The 8,159-nt window shown below is 52.9% G+C and overlaps 1 long non-coding RNA gene across 1 annotated transcript; it reads right to left on the bottom strand.

Annotated features, from left to right (window-relative positions):
- Window positions 1-2,474: 2,474 nt before the first annotated feature.
- Window positions 2,475-4,487, bottom strand: LOC143654772 (uncharacterized). Its single transcript, XR_013161931.1, has 3 exons — window positions 4,241-4,487; window positions 3,852-4,132; window positions 2,475-2,855 (listed from the first exon to the last, which is right to left on the bottom strand). It is a non-coding gene; the product is annotated as an uncharacterized LOC143654772 (long non-coding RNA).
- Between the last annotated feature and the right edge of the window lie 3,672 nt (window positions 4,488-8,159).

The raw sequence follows: 8,159 nt of genomic DNA, 5'->3' as shown, positions 1-8,159 counted from the left end.
CAGGCTTCGATCCCACTGGTCCTTCCTCGGTTGATGTGACCTTCTTCTTCTCTGTCATGATGTGAATCTGAAAATCGGCAATCCCAGAGCCATTGCAGGGGGCAACGAGCACAATTCCCCTTACCTGATCACTTCTACCAATGTCCCCAGTTCCCAGAGAACCGCCTTTTCCTGAAAGGTGTGGGTGCTGCTCTCTGGACTGGCCTACCTCCGGAAGCAGAGGACAGCTCAGGCCCTTTCTGGGGCTGGTACCCACGGCTGTGCCCCCTGCCTACCTGGCCAAGCCCAGGCTGCACAGGCACCACCGTGCACGGGCACCACTGTGCACGGGCACCACCGTGCACTGGGCACCACAATGTACGGGCACCACCGTGCACTGGGCACCACTGTGCACGGGCACCACCATGCACTGGGCACCACAATGTACGGGCGCCACCGTGCACTGGGCACCACAATGTACAGGCACAACCGTGCACCGGCACCACCGTGCACCGGCACAACCGTGCACCGGGCACCACCGGGCACAGGCACAACTGTGCACTGGGCACCACAATATACGGGCACCACCGTGCACCGGGCACCACCATGCACTGGGCACCACAATGTACGGGCACCACCGTGCACTGGCACCACCGGGCACGGGCACAACCGTGCACTGGGCACCACAATATACGGGCACCACCGTGCACCGGGCACCACCGTGCACTGGGCACCATCATGTACGGGCAGCACCACGCACCGGCACCACCATGCACCGCATTTCTCCCTTCCCAGAGGTTGCTCCTGGTCTCCAAGGTGAAGCCTTGATGCTGGCAGCAAAATGCATCAAACCGAACCACATGTTCTTTCTTCCTCCCTCGCCGCACACGTCTGCCCTGGGCTCCTGTGGAGCAGCTCTGGTGAACAGACTGTTCCTGCCGCCCAGGAAACCACTGCACCAGGTAAACCTGTACCAGGTGCCAGGTGTGAACTCCTTGACACACTGCTGGGGCCCAAATGACCCAAACGTGGGAAAGACACATCTGGTGTGCATGGAATAGTTGTGTAGTTCATACCCCTGTGGACAGATAAACCATTACTCAATAAAAGGGAGACAAGTTTTTGCTACAGGACAGAGCTGTGTGTGTGTGTGTGTGTGTGTGTGTGTGTGAGAGAGAGAGAGAGAGAGAGAGAGAGAGAGAGAGAGCACTGGGATGGGGAAATCTCAGAAAAAGAGAAAAATAAAAGGAGCCAAGATACAAAGAAGGGGTCAAGGCAGACGAAAGTTTATGTTTATCATGGAAACACTGAAGCTGCGGCTTTCAGATTTTGTCTTCCTACTACTACCATGGTAAGAAGTAGATTTTACTTCATTACCCGGAGCACGCACGCACGCACACACTCACACACAGATGAGTGACGGAAACAAAGCTTCCTATGATGCTTTGAAAAGTTTTACTCTCTACTTTATTTAAACTGTTTTCCTGTGCCATTTATTGGTTAGAGCTCGGTTTGGAAAATCCTGTTCTGAAGGATCTGCCTTTAGAAAAGATGAGATCTTGGGGAAGAGGGTCAGGGTTGAGATCGAGGTTCAGGGATGTGTGGGACGCGTCTTAAAGACTCCCTTTCCTCCCCAGCCCCGAGGGAGCGCCGCGGGGAGCAGCGGGCAGCAGCGGGCAGGACTTGGCGGGGGCCTCGGGCAGCAGCTCCTGCGGCGTCGGCACGGGGCGGGATGGGCGGGCAGCGCGCGGGGGAGCGCGGGGCGCGCGGCAGCGTGGAGGCCTGGTGGGATGGTGGTGCGGAACCTGCGGTGAGTCCCCCGCGCTCGCCTTCCCCGACGACCCCGACGGCGTGCGCCCTGAGGGACGGGGGCGGGCGGCCGGGGGGGGGGGTCGTTCGGGACGCAGCTGAGGCCCGCTGTCCCGCGTGGGGCCCAGGCCCGAGCTGCGGCTCCCGGGGGGCTCCGTGGACGGCGTCGTCAGCCCCGCCCAGGCCGCAAGGACTCGCGGGTTGGCCTTTCAGGCGTCTGAACCCGACGGCTCGGGTGCCTGCCCGTGTCCCCCACCCGCATGGGCCGTTCTCCCGCCGTCAGGCAGGACTCGGTGGTGACAGTGGAGGAGATGGGAGGTCTGCGGGCGGGGCGCGGGGACACCTGGTGGGGAGTGCCGGGGCCCAGGAGTCCGGGACTCTTGTTTTGTTGGCTGGGAAGGTTTGGGCTTTCTTTTCCTTTCTTCTCTGTTCCATGTTTGTTTAATTTTGGTTGATTCCCAAATATCCCAGAATCACATTCAAACCCAGGAGGATTCACTTTGGAATGTCCAAGTGGTGGTGGCAGGAATGGTGGCAGGCGGCAGTGTGGACGTGGCGCTGGCCCGGCCCAGAGCTGCCCCGGCTGGAGGGGCACCAGCCAGAGGCCGCAGCGGGCGCCCCTTCCAGCCCCCACCGCGGCCCGGAACGCTGGCGGCCACTGTCCTCTCGCTTCCTGGCTCCTCCTGGGGCTGAGGCCGATGGGCTTTCGCTCGGCCTCTTAGAGTCCCCGCTGCGCTTCACGCTCTGGCACAGCCCGCTTGGCTGATGGTGGGGGGACGTGGGGACCTGGGACCCTCGATTCCTTGCTTTACTAATTAGCACGTAGAAAGGACAGCTCATGGAAACCTTCCTGAAAGACTGGGGGGAACGATTAGTGCATTTCTGCATCAGCAGAAAGCTACTGACCTAATGTAAGAAGTGCCGAGGCACAAACCATTTCTCGCCTCCTGAATCTTTTCGTTTTTAGGGGGTGTCCGGGTTGGTTTAGGTCAGCAGATATTCATGCAGGTTTGCACCTGCTCTTCGCACTGGCTCTGTGCTGATGTGCTGTGAGACTCAAGGAGAACCTTTAATCAGATGATATTTTTAGTGAATATTTTCTGAATGCCTTGGGGATTTATTTAGTTTACAAAATTTTCATTTGATATAGTTGTTTGTGGTTAAGGTAGGTGGACCCAGGAGAGTAAATTTCCACTTGCAACTTTTCTGAAAAATTTGTGTTAGAAACAATGGGAAAAGTGCCCAGGAAAGGAGTTGGGGGAAACCAAAGGGCTGTTTTCCCTCCTTATTTCCCCCCATTTCATCCCAAGCATTTGCATGTCTAGACTTAGATATGGGTGAACTGATAAAATGATTCATTCATTCCACTGTGTTGATTATCTGCCCTGTACTGGGGACATGGCGGTGAGTCATAGAGCCAGAAGTCCCTGGTCTTGTGGAGGGACATAATTCATTTTCAATCGTAGTTCAAAACAGGGAAGGCGGGCCTTCCCCTCTCCCTCTAGGCAGCCAACAAGCCTTGCTGCCTTCTCCCTTGTGAAAGAGATACACGTTTCTAACTGTCAGTCAACAGTATTTACTGAGCTTAGCTCTGAGCCAGACAGAGTGGGAGGTTAGAGAAACATAATTTGCCATACGGTTTTTGTCCTCTGGGGTTTGGCATGGTTGGCAAGACAGGGCTGGTGTTGGAGACCCAGTGAGAGAACCAGCAAAGCTCACGCTGAGCCCTGAGTGTGACCAGTGAGAGGGCTGGGAAGGGAGGAGGCGTCACGGGGAGGGACTCCTCTGGAGAGGCTTTTTCACAGCAGGGCCCTTGTGTGGGTGTGCGGGGAGGGAGGGAGGTTGGGGGGAGCACAGCGGGGAGCCTGCTGCCTGGTGATCAGCGCGCCCGGCTGAGCGGACGAGCGCTCAGGGCCATGGGAAGCAGATCCGAATATTTGGAATCATCCTGTTGCCCAAGTGTGGCTGCGTCTGGGCTTCCCCAGACTTGGTTTGCAGGCATGTCTGAGTACAAGTGATTTCCCTGTGGCAACTCAGCCCCCCGGCCTCCCAGTAGAGCTCACCCGCTAGGGTCCTTGGCCCGGGTGCATCGCCAGGCACTTCCAGTGATCAAGGGCAGGCGCGAGAAGCCCAGGCACCAGGGGCCGCTGGACGGCTGCTATGAGCCGGGGCCAGGGTGAAAGGGCAGCCATCGCTTTGCTCAAGTAAGGTCTGGTCACCGTCTGCTCCAGGAGACACGAATCTGACAACCCCCTGGTTTAACAACACGGCTTGGCCCGGCCGCTGCTCCCGGGGCCCAGCCGCGCTGGTCTCTTCCTGCAGCACTTCACGGACGGGCCTCGAGCTGCTTGAGAGAAGGGCTTTTATGAATTATTCTTCAAAAACAGAGGCATATTTCCCTCCACTGCCTCTGCCTCCTAAGCCCTGTGCCCGCTTTCAAAGGATAACTTACTTAGAGGTTAGCAGGCAGGGAAGCGGTGAGTTCAAGGAATCCAGAGGGAAAAAAGCAGGAGCCAGTGAGCTGGGCGGCAGCGAAGGAAATTGGCCTCACTTTCAGTTCTGGGCATCCGGGCCTGATGTGTGGCTCGAAGCAGCTTCTCCGGGTTTTGATTTCTCAGCATTAAAATCGAAACAGCCACATCCTCCCCTCCCCACCGCCTTTGTGAGGGCTGTTTTAAAGTCTGATGGAATGAGCATTTTCATTTTGTGCCGAGGCTGACTTTGAGAGGCAGTTGCCCACGTGTGATTATTTGAAGAGCTGTCGTCATCCTTCGCCCACACATCTCCACCCCTGGCTGAACTGCTGGAAATCCATCTTGTCCTTTCAAACGTAGATGAGCTCTCAGACTTTTAAAGTCCTAACAATTGAGGAAACATCAGTGTTTTTTTAGGGGTCTTGCTTTGTTGACTTTGGTATCAGAGGGGTGAGAGTACAGACTTTAGGGAGCAAAAGGGGGAGGGAAGTGGGGCTGCAGAGCGGGGTCAAGCGTGCAGAAATGAGGTGGGGAGAGCTCCCAGGACTCGGCCACTCACTGGACAGTATCGCCGGGCTCTCAGTCCGGGAAGACCCGGGATCTGTGACTCTGCCGGCTACTGATGTTTGGGAATGTTACTTTTCAGCCCCCTTATTTGCAAAGCACAGAAAATAATAATCTTCTAGAATACCTCTGGTCTAGTGGAGAACTCAGGACAAGGGAAACAGGTCATCAAACGTATTTTCCATCCCCACTCTCATGCTGTGATTACACTGAGAAGTCTTGTTGTTGAGTGCCAACAGCAGGAAAAAGGATTTCTTCATGAACGATGCAGTCAGAAACCAAAGCAGGAGATGGTGCCCCTAACCTCGAGTATCCCTAGTCTTTCTCCCTATTCCGAGGTAGACCTCGCTCGAGTGAGAGATGTGGCTGGAGGTGGGCAGCACTGGTGTCCCCGCGTGGACAGTTCAACTCTTGGCTGCTGTGGCTGAGGGTTGGGTGGCTTAGTCTCAGGAAAAGGGGACTAAGCGGGGTGGGCATGCCCTGCTCATCCCCTCCCCGGCCAGGCTCTGGCCCCACCGTCCCCTCACCCCTGGGCGCCCAGGCCCCACGGGTTCTCTTCTCCAAGACCAGAAGGGGGATTGTTTCTCACTGTCCTAAGAGCCGGGCGGAAAGACAGCAAGCTAAGCACTATGTGCTCCCCTACTTTAGATGACACTAACTCACCCACCGAGCAGTGACTTGTGATATGATTTGAAAGTGTGGCCTCTGTAGAACCATCTGAATCGCGTTCGCTTGTGCCCCTGGGGCCAGCCTCAGCTGTCTGTGTGCTGCAGCCTGAGCTCAGAAGGCCGGGCAGGGACTGGACATGACGCAGGGCCCTGGCACCCCTTTCCCTCCTGTCCTCTCCTGTCCTGGCCTGTTCAGGGCTGGTCGGGGCCGCACCTTTATCGGGTCCCCCTTTGTGCCTGGGCCTGACCTTGGCATAATTACATATGGTTCTGTAAAGGATTTTGTTTAAATGCCAAGTTACCTGCAATTCCCAATGGTATCCTCTGTAATTTGATTTGGATCTTCACAGAAAAGGAAAAACGAAACAAAAACAAGACAAATGGACTGATTTTGAAAACATTATTTGTTTTACAATATCTTGCAGAGCTATTCCACACTCTGTTCAGCACTGGAAAGAAAAATTGTTACGCTGTACGACAGCTTTACTAGTAAATCATTACAAGAACACATTTTCCCTACTCTGATGGACATGTTAATTTTTAAAAATTTTTGTAAGTATATACTTTTATGAACTTGCCTACAGGTTATTCCCCCTCCAAATGAAGAAGTTGTTGCCCTAAGTTGTGATATAATATACGAGGCATGTCAGTTATAAAGCTGTGGCTAGAATTAAAAGGCCTGAAACCAATTTAATATTGACTTGCGGTCTAGCATGAATCTTTGCCAGCTGTTGGGGGTAGAATAAAGAAGACCTGACCTTGTAGATCTGGTTTCAGCTCAGGAGATCAGTCTTCAAATCCCCTGTTAATATTGGTCCCTAACTGCTCGATGTATTCTCTGCTTCTCTCCTTCCTCGTTTTACTTGCATCCCTTGAAGAGGAAGGAGTGATTGAGAGAAGGGGTGATGGGAAGGAGGTGGCGCTGATGTGAGGAATCCATTTTTCCTGTAATTTCTCTAGTGAGCATTGTGGGTGTAACACCCAGCCTCTCTGCCACGTGGGTTGTGTTCTCACTGCGTGTCCCCAGGTTTATGTTGAAGCGTTTCTTGGCTTATGGCTAATGATTAGGTTTGACTTAGTGAAAAAGCAATGCTTGGCATAAGTAACCGAAAACTTATTATTTTCTCCAGGGCCCTCTGACCTTTTTAGTGGAATGGTTTCCTTTACTTATCGCTTCAGATAGGGATAAAGATTGAATACCCGATTACGGGCTACCACGCGAGTGCTATTTAGAATCTAGCTGCAGACGATGAGTTTTTTCTTGTTGGCTCTTCTCCTGGGTCTCTGCTCGTGGGTCTTTGTAAAATAACATACTTTGGCGGGGGTTAGTGTGGCAGCTTGCATCTTAGATACGTAGCGACCCTGAAGTATGGTTTTTTTTGGATTTGATCAAAAGCCATGGACTCTGACTCTGAGAGTTGATGATGATTTCTGCTTTTCAGACAAAGTACCGTTTCTTGTGGATTTAAAGAAACCAGAGTCCATATTTCCCACACAGTGAACTTCTACATCAAAGTGGAGTCTGGGGTCATGCTGGGAGTTTGGTGAGCACAGCGCTGGGACACTGGGGGTGTTGCGGACGGGCTGTCCATCTTGGGAGGGCAGCAGCCAACGGTGCCACGCTGCTGTCCCGTGGAGGGTGGTGTGCCTTCCAGGTACCTGCAGGGTGGCCAGTGCACCTTCCCTTGATGTTGAAATGTGACCTGTTCAATTTTGTTTCTCAAAAATTTCATTTGGACGGGGAAGCCATTTAGAATTTGTGATTTACTTTGGGTCTTTCACCAGACATCAGTGCCCTGGCCCCTTCCTCTCCGCGTGGCCCCACGCCCTCCTTCACCTCCCACGCCCTCCTGCACACACCCCACCTCCTTGCCTGCCCCTCCATGGCAGGCCCTGTCCTGAGCTCTTCTTCCCATCTCTCCCCTGCAGCACTTCCCTCCTTTCGCCTAGCTGAGTGCCTAATCTTCTTTAGGGTCAGCTTAAGTGGGAGTTTTCAAGGAATCCTGACCTTACTTACCCCCATTTTTATGTTTATGCACTCACGGCAATCTGGGCTTGCACAGATTATAAACAGCATTTATTCCCACTGTAATTAAGCACATGTTGTGATTATTTGCTTAATGTTTATCTTTCTTAACAAGATCAGTGTTGGGTTTTTATGGCTTAGCACAGTGCTTGGTACATAGAACATAATAAGTATTTGTCAAAGTCAGGTGCATTCTTTTTTTTTTTTTTCTTTTAACAAGGGAATTTATTAAGTTGCAAAGTTACAGTTCTAAGGCTATAAAAATGTCCAAACTAAGGCATCCAGAGAAAGATATCCTGGTTCGAGAAAAGCCAATGGGTCCAGAACACCTCTGCCAGCGGGAAGGCACATAGCTGGCATCTACTGGGGTCCCTGGCTTCTCGTTTTGAAGGACTTCCCTGGGGGCATTTTTCCTTCCACATCTCCAAAGGTCTCTGGCCGTGTGGGCTCATCGGCACTGAAGCTTTTTCCAAAATGGTTCCTTCTTAAAGGGCGCCAGTAAATGACCCATCTTGAATGGGGAGAGACACATCTCCCATGTACATGCTGTGGCCTTTTTTGTTATGATGACCTCAATATTTTCTTCTCTTTGGGTCAACTAGTTTTATTCATTTCAGTCCCCTGTTTTAGATTTCATCT

Source organism: Tamandua tetradactyla, chromosome 14, assembly GCF_023851605.1.
Source record: "Tamandua tetradactyla isolate mTamTet1 chromosome 14, mTamTet1.pri, whole genome shotgun sequence".
In the NCBI taxonomy this organism is placed as follows: Eukaryota; Metazoa; Chordata; class Mammalia; order Pilosa; family Myrmecophagidae; genus Tamandua; species Tamandua tetradactyla.
The sequence above is the reverse complement of the archived record's forward strand: the minus strand, read 5'-3'. Positions and strand labels throughout refer to the sequence as shown.